Source organism: Macaca mulatta, chromosome 15 (genome assembly GCF_049350105.2).
Source record: "Macaca mulatta isolate MMU2019108-1 chromosome 15, T2T-MMU8v2.0, whole genome shotgun sequence".
In the NCBI taxonomy this organism is placed as follows: domain Eukaryota; kingdom Metazoa; phylum Chordata; class Mammalia; order Primates; family Cercopithecidae; genus Macaca; species Macaca mulatta.
In genome coordinates this window covers 24,828,090-24,841,098 of record NC_133420.1, presented here as the reverse complement: position 1 = coordinate 24,841,098, position 13,009 = coordinate 24,828,090, and the positions used below count along the sequence as shown (strand labels likewise).

The 13,009-nt window shown below is 39.5% G+C and overlaps 1 protein-coding gene across 6 annotated transcripts in view; it reads left to right on the top strand.

The window, feature by feature from the left end:
• The window catches only part of RABGAP1 (RAB GTPase activating protein 1), a 174,759-nt gene that overhangs the window by 10,805 nt on the left and 150,945 nt on the right, over positions 1-13,009 (top strand). The gene's annotated exons all lie outside the window — the stretch shown is intronic.

The following is a 13,009-nucleotide window of genomic DNA, read 5'->3' as shown; positions in this document are numbered from 1 at the left end:
TCTTAAGCTACCTTGGGCCTCAGGCTGTCCTGGGCTGCGCCTAAATTTCAAAGATTTGCTAGTTTTCACTGTCGCTTTGCCATCTCAGGTTGGTCTTTCTGTCTCATTTCCCCGTCTGCAATTAAAGTGTCCTTGGCATCCCAGTCTTCTCATCTTGAAGCAGCTACCCCAGTACCTCATCGCTGTGTCCTTTGATTATCCGCACCCTTAACGGTTTTACGTGTTGAACCAAAGAATAACGTCAAGACTTCATGAGTTCGCTGTCCATTGCCTGGTAGTACTTTGGTCTCTACTCTTCTACATCCAGACTGTTTATCATCTGCTCCTGCGTTTCACGCATCTGCATATCTTTGGTTACTCGAGAATTCTTTTTTGGAAACAAATGTCCTAGGAGACCGTGTTGAGTGATCATACTACTAGTGTTCCCGCTACTAGTGCTCCGTTAGTTTTAAATCATGTTCCAACTTGAATTTGAGGCCTTTTGACTTTCGTTGGCTTTTTATCAGGGGAAAAAAACCTGTTAGGGACAGGGTTTCACAATTCCTTTTGTATTTCCGTTCACATGTATTTACAAACATGTGCCTGGAGTAGTAAGTACACAGTGAGTGAGTTTCCAGCTGTTTTTGTTTCGGAAGGGAAAAAAAAAAACAATGGAAGGTGAATGGAATTGTGTTTGTAACATTAAACTGATGTTTGAAAAGTAGTTGGGAAAAAAAGCTTAGGTACCAAGGATGGCTCATCCAACATTTTTTTTAAACGAAGGACCTGTTGCCTTAGTTCAAGTTTGTATAAGGTGCTCTTTAATATGTATTGAAGACTTAACTAGAACTTACTTATAAAAACTGAAAATAGGGGCCAGGTGCGGTGGCTCACGCCTGTAATCCAGCATTTTGGGAGGCTGAGGCGGGCGGATCACCAGGTCAGGAGTTCGAGACCAGCCTGTCAAATATGGTGAAACCCCATCTCTACTAAAAATACAAAAATTAGACGGGCGTGGTGACGGGCGCCTGTAGTCCCAGCTAATTGGGAAGCTGAGGCAGGAGAATCGCTTGAACCCGGTAGGAAGAGGTTGCAGTGGGCCGAGATTGGCCACTGCACTCCAGCCTGGGCAACAGAGTGAGACTCGTCTCAAACAAAACAAAACAAAATAGGGAAGAGAAGTCTTTATAAATCTTCCTTTGTAGACCACTTTGTATTAATAAAATTTCAATCCATGATTGATTTGTATATATTGGTAACATTTAAAATTCACATGTAACTTGAATTCAAGATAATAACTCAGATTCATAAAGTTGAAATATTAGTGGCATACAGTGATTCATGCTTGTAATCCCAACACTTTGGGAGTCTGAGGTGGGAGGACCACTTGAGAATTTCCAGACTGCAGTAAGCTATGATGGGTGTTACCTGGGTGACACAGCCAGTTCCCATTAAAAAAAAAAACAAAAACAAAAAACTGAGTTATAGGCATATTGCCAGTTCCCATTTAAAAAAAACAACAACAAAAAAAACTGAGTTATAGTCATGTTGTGGTGCACTTTCTGTCTTTCTTTCTTTCTTTCTTTCTTTTTTTTTTTTTTTTTTTTTTTTTTGAGATGGAGTTTTGCTCTTGTTGCCCAGGCTGGAGCAATCTTGGCTCATTGCAACCTCCGCCTCCCGGGTTCAAGCGATTCTTCTGACTCAGCCTGGGATTACCTCCACCACGCCCAGCTAATTTTTTGTATTTTTAGTAGAGATGGGGTTTCATCGTGTTGGCCAGACTGGTCTTGAACTCCTGACCTCAGGTGATTCACCTGCCTCAGTCTCCCAAAGTGCAGGGATTACAGGCATGAGCCACCGCGCCCGGCCACTCTTTCTTTTAATTGTTTCAGTGTTATAATTCAGTTTACAGTTAACGCATTGACATTAATAGGTATATATTTGTTTGGAAAGTTAACCTGTCAGCTGCGTGCATTTTGGTATTTTTGGCATCGGATTTTGTTTGCAGTTTACAAGTGGTGTAGTAATGTAGTGGGAACAGAGACACCTGTTTCCTACCTTTTCTGCTGCATATTGAGAGAATTGTGTTATGCACTTTATCTACATGAGGGGACATGGTTTTCCGCACAATATATTAACTGAACTTTGTAGCCCAGCTTCTTTTAAATAAGTCTTTTTTTTATTCAGTATATTTCCAGCTAAAGGAAAGCCTCCTTTGGAGGTCTCATTATTTCCCACTAGTTTTAACAAGGAGCCTTTGAATACAGGTTTCAGAAAATAGTTTAAATTGGTGCTACAGTTGAGTATCTTTGTAAAAACACTGGTGTGCTAAGGTTCTGACATAGGCTGCCCATAATGTTATCTTTGTAATTTCAATATAATCAGATATCATTAGCCTTCTCAAGCATGTGGAATAAATGAATACAACACACCTTTTTTTTTTTTTTTTTTTTTTTTTAAGAGATAGGGTCTTGTTCTCTTTCCCAGACTGGAGTGCAGTAATGCTGTCATAGCTCACCTCAACCTTGAACTTCTGGGCACTAGTGATCCTCCTGCTTCAGCCTCCCAAATAGCTAGGACTGCAGACACCTGCCACCATACCCAGTTAATTTTGCTATTGTTTGTAGAGACTGGGTTTCACTATGTGGCCCAGGCTGTTATCAAACACCTGTCCTCAAGCAGTCCTCCCACCCTGGCCTTGCAAAGTGACAGCGTGACAACACTCTTAAGTAATCTTTTCTTTTTTTCTTTTTGAAACGGAGTCTCACTCTGTCGCCCAGGCTGGAGTGCGGTGGCGTGATCTCAGCTCACTGCAGTCTCCCAGGCTAGAGTGCAGTGGCGCAATCTCAGCTCACTGCAACCTCCGCCTCCCAGGTTCAAGAGATTCTCGTGCCTCTCAGCTTCCCGAGTAGCTGGGACTATAGGTGCGCGCCACCACACCCAGATAATTTTTTTTTTTTATTTTTAGTAGAGATGGGTTTTCACTATGTTGGCCAGGCTGGTCTCGAACTCCTGACCTCAGGTAATCCACCTGCCTCGGCCTCCCAAAGTGCTGGGATTACAGGAGTGAGCCACCACGCGTGGCCTAAATAATCTTTCTTAGCGAGACGGTACTTCAGGGATCGTTCCTATAGTTTGTTAAATAATCTTTCTTGGAGATAGAACTCAAATATTTAAGAAGTGAATTTAATGTACATAAAGCAGAGTTTAGCATGACATTTTGGTGCTTTGTATGTAGTTGCCTTGTTTTACTGAGTTTCCATAGTTAGATCCCAGCAAAAAAATTTCAAGGCTCAGGACTTGATGCCCCTAGGTATACCTGAAAAAACACCATATAAACATCACAGCTGTTGCTTTTTTTTTTTTTTTTTTTTTTTTAGCATAAACCGGTTATCTGGTCATCCCTACCACCCTAACCCCTCTCAGTTTTGTGTTGATCCTGAGATCATTATTGTTTAGAAACCTTGTAAATCAGAACAATATTGGATAGACATTTAAGCTTACATTGTAACCATTCACGTTGACCCTAATAGCCTTGTTTCTCTTCATGTGCAAAGACCAAATATGGAAGTGTGCAAGTGTTGAACACATTAGTTTATAGAATTTGGCCTGGAAGTTTCCCTCCTCTTTCCAAATCAACCATAATATTCTGAAGTACTCAGAATTTTTTGAAGATTGTTTTCCATCAGACTTTACCACCTAAATCCCTTTTTCTGATCACTATACAGTAAAATAAAGCCCTAATCCTACTTTTAAGCTCCTGTCTGACATTAAATAGTATGTATTTGTCTGTAAAGTATGAGAAATATATCTTCTTAATTGTATACCTCTCCAAGAATTAATGCATAGTTGTTATGTATTTCCTGTTAAGGTTGTGTCAGCATTTGTGTTATAAACTACTACTACTTGGGTTCTGTAAGTCTTTGTGGAAATAAATTTTTCTCTATACCTAAATCTGGCATTTCTGAAGGTACATTAACAAATGAGTTTCTGTGGTAACTTTAACATAATGTTACTAAGTCAAACCTTAACAACAATTTGACTGTTTTAAAACTTTCTTCCGTTTTCCCTTATTTATACATTTTGGTAACTATAACAAACAACTTACGGTTTATAATTTTGTTTTCCATTTTCTGAGGATGATCTTATATCAGTTAAGGAAATGATATGCAGAATCCTTCTTTGGGAATATATTTTATTTTTTAAGACTAGTAAAGTGTAGTAATGAGAAGGGAGAAAAGAGTAGAACAAGGAGTTTGTTCTGTTACTGACTGAACAATTGAGATAACTCACTACCTTTGGACCAGCTTTGGGAATATATTTTAACAATCATCAAGGATAATAAGAGACAGCATACTGAAAGGCACAGAAAACATGTATCTTCTGCCAAACATTTATGGTTGCCTACATGTATTCCCCTGAAAATCAAACAGGTCATAGAAAACACAAATTATATTACTGCATTTATCTTAGACTTTGATCATCTATTGAATGATTTGCTTGCTTAGTGTTAAATTCATGTAGATTAAAGAGAAGTGAATAATACATTTTAGATCTGAATGTAAACAGATGCATATTCTAACTGGAATAGATTTTTTTCTTTTTCTTTTTGTAAATAGCTTACTTAAATAGATTTTCTTTCTTTTTTTATTTTGAGACGGAGTCTCGCTCTGTCGCCCAGGCTGGAGTGCAGTGGCCGGATCTCAGCTCACTGCAAGCTCCGCCTCCCGCGTTTACGCCATTCTCCTGCCTCAGCCTCCCGAGTAGCTGGGACTACAGGCGCCTGCCACCTCGCCCGGCTAGTTTTTTGTATTTTTTAGTAGAGACGGGGTTTCACCGTGTTAGCCAGGGTGGTCTCGATCTCCTGACCTCGTGATCCGCCCGTCTCGGCCTCCCAAAGTGCTGGGATTACAGGCTTGAGCCACCGCGCCCGGCCAGATTTTCTTAATTGTAGATGAGAAAGAACTATATTGACTAACTTCCTAAAAAGAGGAAAAGTCTTTGGCTAACCCTGCATTGCTTAAAAATACTCATATTTTTACATTTATTAAATGCTAATGTAAATTATACTTTGAAATCTGTTCAGAAAAAGTAAAGAATGATTTTTAAAACCCATACTAGCAAGGTCGGGAATATAATCTGACCTTGTGAAGGAGTCGTACATTAACATTAAGCTAACTTTCCCTGTGTTCCCAGGGAATCCAAACAACAATTTAAATATTTGGTTTCACAGATATTGTGTTGAAATGGCATTAAGCCAGCATATGTAGAGTTCTGGAAAAAATTAAACTGTGTTTCCTGATACATCCACAGGAACATGAGAAAACCATTGGCAAGATTTTATTTTTTCAAGTGTCAACATTATCGCACTCATAATTAACAGAGTTAAATGAATTGTTTTATGCACATTTCATCCCCACTTCTTACCTCTTGTACCTTTCCTTAGAAGTATGAAGTATCAAGATACAGTGGGGAGAGTATGAATTTTGGGGTGAGAAAGTCATGGATATCCCAAGTCTCTGAGAAAGAGAGATTAAGTAGCCTACCCTCAGAAACTCCATTTTAAAATATGGAGCTGCTTATGTCTACCTCATGGAACTGTAATGGAAAACACCTGATATTCACCCCTTTAAAGATCCTACAAAGTTATAATTATTTTGAAACTTACTTTTATTGACGGGTAAATGTGGTATACATACAATGAAATATTCAGCCTTGAGGGAAATTCTGACACATGCTACAATATTAGTAAACCTTGAAGACATTGTACTAAATGAAATAAACCAGTTACAAAATGATAAATATTATGTAATTCCACTGCTTATATGATGCACCTAGGGCAGTAAATTTCTTAGAGACAGATAGTAGAATAGTGGTTTTTGGAGGAGGAGGAGAATAGGGAGTTAGTGTTAATGGGCACAGAGTTTCAGTTGGGGAGGAAAGGAAATGTTCTAAGGATAGATGATGGTGATGGTTGCATGACAATGTAAATGTATTTATTGACACAGAATTGTACGCTTCCGTAGCTAAGATGGTAATGTTTGTGTTATTACTTAAACACAATGCAAAAAGATTACAACTTACAAACAGTATTTTTAAAGTCTTATTTTGTTTTATAATTCCCTGTATTTGTTTAATTCATATATCTTTTTTAGTTAATCTAGAACTAAAAGTGATTTAATAGTTTAAAGAAGTAAATTGTCACAGTTATGGTAGGCTCACATTTGCCTAAAAGTGAGTTTTAGATAAGCTAGTTTTTCTTGCCTTTAAGTGCAAGTAGGGACCCAAGATGATTATTTTGATTCTTTTGGTTTTGGTTTTGGTTTTTTAATCTAACCTGAAATTAATCAGAAAGCTTAAATTATTACGATTCTCTTAGCCCACTAAAATAATTCAAAGACATAACCCTAAAATTCAGAGTCAGAATGAAAACAAAGACATCTATTGTCTGGCAGTTAGTAGTGGTGGAAAGGAATTTATTTTTATAAAGAAGGGATGGTGTTCCATTGAGTTTTGTTAGATTTGTCCCACCCTTTCCAGGGATAGGCTGTGCGAAATTCTTGTGAAAACCAGTGCAGCGAAACAAAGTTCAGAGCCAGGAAAACACACACACACACACACACACACACACACACACACACACACACACACACACACACACACACAAGCTGAGACTAACGCAATGTGATTTTTATAGCTTCTTTGTATCCTGTTTGTTTAATTTTAAAGAGCTACAAACCCACAGGAATTATCCTGCTACAGCATCTTTCAGACTTGATTCTTTTGCTACATCCTGTCTTTTTCTTTTTCTAAACAGAGAGTAAACTTACCAGATTTGTGTTTTAGAAGGGTACAACTGGGAACAGCATAGAGGATGGATTGGAATGGGGAGAGGATGGAGATAGCAACATCAGGAAGGAGAGAGATGCAATCCAGAAAAGGACAGAGACACCTAGATACCTGGGTTTGGATCAAGTTCCACAATTTTCTCTGTGGACTTAAGTGAGTTACTCAGCCTGGCCAAGCCTCAGTTTGTCTGTCATATGAAGTTAATACCCATCTGGCAAGGTTAGTGTGAAGATTAGTAATAATGCATGTAAAATTTGTTCGTACCATGTTGGGCATATAATTGACACTCAAGAAGTAATAAGTATTGTTTTCTCTTTAGATTTAGCAAGGTGATTTAGTCATCTTGCTTAAGATTCCCTATAGCTGTACCCATTTCTTCACTGGTTGAGCAAAAAAAAAAGATGGGGATTAGGAGGGAAGTGGTTAGTAGTGTTTGGTCCAAAGGGAACCCAAGGTATATTTTTTGTGACTGTGTTGTTAACTGTTTTTTGGTCATGACAGTTGGGGATTTGATGAAGAGTCATTCAGGTACACTCAAGGTAGCTTTTTTTTTTTTTTAGCCTGTTCATTTTAGTCTTCATGTCCACATCCCTAATACATGCATGTAGAGTAGCATGTTTGTTTCTTTTCCTCGTATTACTTAGACCCTACTAGTTAAACAGCGATGAAGTATATTCAACCAAATTTATTGAACACTGCCTGTAAGTAAGGATATGAAATTAATATGAGTAAAACATAAGACCCCCGTTCACAAGTAGTTCAGGGGGACTATTTGTGCCCATTATACTCCCAGCATTTGACATGGTGGTTTATACTCAGTAATTGCTTCTGGAATGAATGGATTGATCAATATTGTGGAGTGGAAAACAAGCGTTGGGCCAGGCACAGTGGCTCATGCCTGTAATCCAGCACTTTGGGAGGACGAGGCAGGTGGATTATTTGAGATCAGGAATTCAAGACCAGCTTGGTCAACATGGTGAAACCTCGTCTACTAAAAATACAAAAATTACAGCCAGCGCGGTGGCTCATGCCTGTAATCCCAGCACTTTGGGAGACCGAGGCGGGTGGATCCCCTGAAGTTAGGAGTTCAAGACCAGCCTGGCCCGACATAGTGAAACCCCATCTGTGCGAAAAATATAAAAATTAGCCAGGCTTGGTGGCGCGCGCCTGAAGTCCCAGCTACTTGGGAGCCTAGGCAGGAGAATCACTTGAACCCGGGAGGTGGAGGTTACAGCGAGCTGAGATCACACTATTGCACTCCAGCCTGGGCAACAAGAGTGAAACTCCATCTCAAAAACAACAACAACAAAACAAAAGCAAAAATTAGCTGGGCGTGGTGGTGTGTGCCTGTAATCCCAGCTATTCAGGAGACTGAGGCAGGAGAATCGCTTGAACCCTGGAGGCAGAGGTTACAGTGAGCCAAGATCATACCACTGCATCCAGCCTGGGTGACAAGGCAAGACTCTGTCTCAAAAAAAAAAAAGAAAAAAAGTGTTGATATTACTTTACTGTGTAGTAAATGCTGTAATTCTGTGATAGAACTAAAAAACAAAAAGCCTGAGGAGCCCTAGGAGAAAATAATGAACATTGCAGAAGGGAAAGGGGGAGGTTGAATACTTGATTGTATTATTAGGTTGCTGTTGGTGGAGAACGGCTGATTGGGGAAACAAAAACACATTCCCAGCTGAGCAAGCAGCATAGGAAAAGGCTTGAGAGCATTAAAATGCATGACGTATTTGTGTATATAGTATGGTGTGACAGAAGAAGATAAGACTAGAATGGAAATTGGCTCCAGATTTTGAAGAACTAAATAATATAAGGATTTAGGATTTTATTGTATTTTCAGTCAGAAGCAATAAATAGTTTTGAGGAAGGGGGAGGGATGGGATATATGATCAGATCTGAGTTTTAGAAATTAACTTTGGGGGCTAAATAATCAATAACTAGAGAGAGTCTAGAATGAAAGATGTTTGTTATAGTGAGGTTGAAAGAGAATAAAATACAAGTCAATGACATGAGGGATGGTGAAGAAGGAATAGATTTGGGATATGTTTTAGAACTAAAATCCATTATTCCAAGGGAGGGTAAGAAAAGGAGGAGTCAAGATTTGTTTTGGTTTGGTTTCTTGTGCTTTTTTTTCCTTTCTTTTTTCTTTTTTTGATGTTATTTTCAATCTGTGGCTGTTAACCAGGACAGAGAACCCAGGATAGAGAATCTAGGAAGAAGAATCTCCTGACACCTGGGGGTTAAATGGTTTAGTTTTGGATGCAAGGAATTGGTTTTGAGATGACCATAGGACACATATAGTAGAGCCCTGCTGTGTATTCTTATAACACCCTTTACACACCTCTTATTATAACAAGCGCTATACTTACCTGTTTACTAGTCTGTTTTCCCTAGCACCGTAGGCCTGTCAAAGGTAAGGAGTATCTTTTATTCCTCACCATAACACTATACCTGGTGTCTGGCACATAGCAGATTCTTTGATACTGAATAGAAGAAAAAGAAAATATAACACAAATACCCATGTGAAATTCAAGAGAAAAGATAGTGCTAGAGTATTATCAGCATACAATAGAAGGCTGTACCCATGTTAGCTAATGAGATAGCCAGGGAAAAGAGGGACGATGATGTAATTTTAAAAACAGAAGAAAAGGAACCTAAATGAGAACTAAGAAAAGATAGAGGTAGGAAATGGATGCAAAAGGATAAGAGTTTCAGAATAAGAAAATGGCCAGCATTTTCATTTACTTCAGCAGGTGGAAGTAAGATAAGAACTGAAATAGTTATTTGGGTTGTGAAATTTTGTAGTGTTGATGGTTTTTAAGAGGTTCAGTGATAGTGAGAAGTAAGGGGGTGGTATTTTTGAGAGGGGCTCAATAGAACAGTGGGGAGTTCCATTGAAGTGGTAGAGGTGGAGGCATTAATACTACTATTTCAAGAAGAAAATCTCAAGAAAACCAAAGAAATAAAGGTTAACCAAGTTTTGGACGAGGCACTAGCACATTTTGTCTCAAGTGTGTCAGGTTCAATTATTAGTACCACCCATACCTCTTATTAAGCTAGGTAGGTCACTTACTGGGAGGTGGTTTTGCCTCTGCTAATTGCACATTAGCAAACCCATGCCACTGCATGTCACTGTTTGTTACTTCTCAGATGTTAGTTAACTAGACACAATATAAATATCTGATAGTACTCTGTCTCAAAAGAAAAAGTTCAAGTTTTTAAAAAAGTAAACACTGATTTTTGAAGAACTGACTGCTTTTGAAGGACTTTTAAAAGAGGTTTTATCATGGTCAGTTCTTTCCATTTCACTCCATTAACCACAGTGCTTAAGAGGAGATTGAGAATGAATGTGAATTTTTTTGTTTTTGTTTTTGAGACAGGGTCTCACTCAGTCACTTAGGCTGGAGTGCAGTGGCTCCATCATAGTTCACTGCAGCCTAGAACCCCTGGCTCAAGCAGTCCTCTGGCTCAGCCTCCCAAGTAGCTGGCACTACAGGCACACACCACCTCACTTGACTAATTTTTAAATATCTTATTTTAGAGATGGGATCTAACTATATTGCCCAGGCTGGTCTTGAAATCCTAGTCTCAAGCGACCCTCCCACCTCAGCCTCCCAAGTTTTTGGGATAACAGACATGAGCCACTGCTCCTGGCTAAATGTGAATCTTTATTTAGCAATGTTGAGATGCATTTTATACTGGGGTACATAATTGAGCATAAAATTGGCACTTACAGCACGGAGCAGGCAAAAAGTTCATAGAGTTTTGGTATACGATACTAATTTACAATAAAAATCTCTAGTGATCTTTAATGTCTCTGTAAGAATAAAAGTAGTGAGAGTAGATATAATGAAAATAAAGCATAATTGAACTTTTAGGTGTGATGGAGGTGGCTGTATAGGTGTACATAATTGTCTATCACCTTAAGTGACTTGACTTTTTTGAAAGAGAGGTAAGTCTGGGTACAGTGGCTTATGCCTGTGATCCCAGCACTTTGGATGGCTGAGAACTCTTTTTTTTTTTTTTTTGAGACGGAGTCTCGCTCTGTCACCCAGGCTGGAGTGCAGTGGCTGGATCTCGGCTCACTGCAAGCTCCGCCTCCCAGGTTCATGCCATTCTCCTGCCTCAGCCTCCCGAGTAGCTGGGACTACAGGCGCCCGCCACCTCGCCCGGCTAGCTTTTTGTATTTTTTAGTAGAGACGGGGTTTCACCATGTTAGCCAGGATGTTCTCAATCTCCTGACCTCGTGATCCACCCGTCTCGGCCTCCCAAAGTGCTGGGATTACAGGCTTGAGCCACCGCGCCCGGCCAAGAATTTTTTTTTAAATTTTATTATTATTATTATTATTATTTTGAGACAGTCTCACTCTGTTGCCCAGGCTGGAGTGCAGTGGCATGACCTCGGCTCACTGCAAGCTCCGCCTCCCGGGTTCATGCAATTCTCCTGCCTCAGCCTCCCAAGTAGCTGGGACTACAGGCGCCCGCCACCATACTTGGCTAATTTTTTCTTTTTTTGTAGAGACAGGGTTTCACCATGTTAGCCAGGATGGTCTCGATCTCCTGACCTCGTGATCTGCCCGCCTCAGCCTCCTAGAGTGCTGGGATTACAGGTGTGAGCCACTGCGCCCAGCTGAGAAATTTTTAAAAAAGATTAGCTAGGTGTGGTGGCACACACTTGTGGTCCTAGCTACTCAGGAGGCGGAGGTAGGAGGATCGAGGCTGCAGTGAGCTATGATCACACTACCACATTCCAGCCTGGGCGACACAGCAAGAACCTGTCTCAAAAATACAAGCATCCTTGAACTTGCATCCACCAACCTGCGCTGTTGGTAATTGGACTTGTTACAAGGATCTGGGCTCGTCACTTCTTTAAAAGAAGAAGACAAACTGAATGCCTACGTACCAAATACCAGGCAATATGTATCTTATTTCAAATGGGATAATAATCCTTATTCTATCTATCTTATAGAATTGTTAGGATGATAAAATGAGATAAAAATGTGTACATTTTATTCCTTTCTGTGATATATAAAGGATTTTTATTCAAAGTGCTATTTTGCTTTTATTTAGATATTAACAACTTAGAATGTGAAATTAGGAAATTAATTTATTTTTTTCCTCAGTAATGTGTTTCCCAACTAACAACCAAATTAATTCATACAGGCACTATAGACATAAGCCAAGAAGTAGAGATAGTATGAAGTATTTTAATTTGGATTACTTAAATCAGTTAATAACTTAAATTTTTTTGAATTTGAAGTTAGTTTTTGAAAAGCTATAACTATTGGGTGCTTATAATGTTTTTTGTGTATTGTTAAATGTTTTATGTATAGTCCTTAGTAATTTGTACACTAGCTCTATGAGATCGATAGTATAACATCACCTCTATGGAAACTGAGGCTTGGTGTGACAGGCTTATACTATTAGTAGTAGAACCAGTATTTTTTTTTTTTTTTTGAGACGGAGTCTTGCTCTGTTGCCAGGCTGGAGTGGAGTGGCACGATCTTGGCTCACTGCAAGCTCCGCCTCCCGAGTTCAGGCAATTCTCCTTACTCAGCCTCCCGAGTAGCTGGGACTACAGGCGTGTGCCACCATGCCCAGCTAAGTTTTATATTTTTAGTACAGACGGGGTTTCACTATGTTGGCCAGGACGGTCTCAATCTCTTGACCTCGTGATCCACCCGCCTCGGCCTCCCAAAGTGCTGGGGTTACAGGCATGAGCCACTGTGCCTGCCCAGAACCAGTATTTTAACTTAGGTTTTTCTTAACTCATAATTGTAGGTTTTTCTTAATTCATAATTGTGTGCTTCAGCATCACAAATACGACCTCTGTTCTTTTTGTCAATTTATAAAAGGTGGGCTTACTTTCTCCTTGGGTGGCTCTGGCTCTTTTCCATCTTTATTTGCTATTTATCCTACTTCTTTAACAAATAGTTGAGCACCTGCTATGTGCCAGGCATTATTACAGGTGCCAGGGATCCAACACTTAATCAGACACAAAAATCCCTGCCCTCATGAACCTTAGGTTCTAGTTTACAATATACTTAAATTACTAAAATACATGTCAAGCGGTTATAGGTGCTATGGAGAAGTGAAGTGGCAGTGCAGGGTGTTGGAGGGAGGAATTTTGATATTTTATTGTCAATGGGAATTAGAATTAAAGTTTGAAGGATGA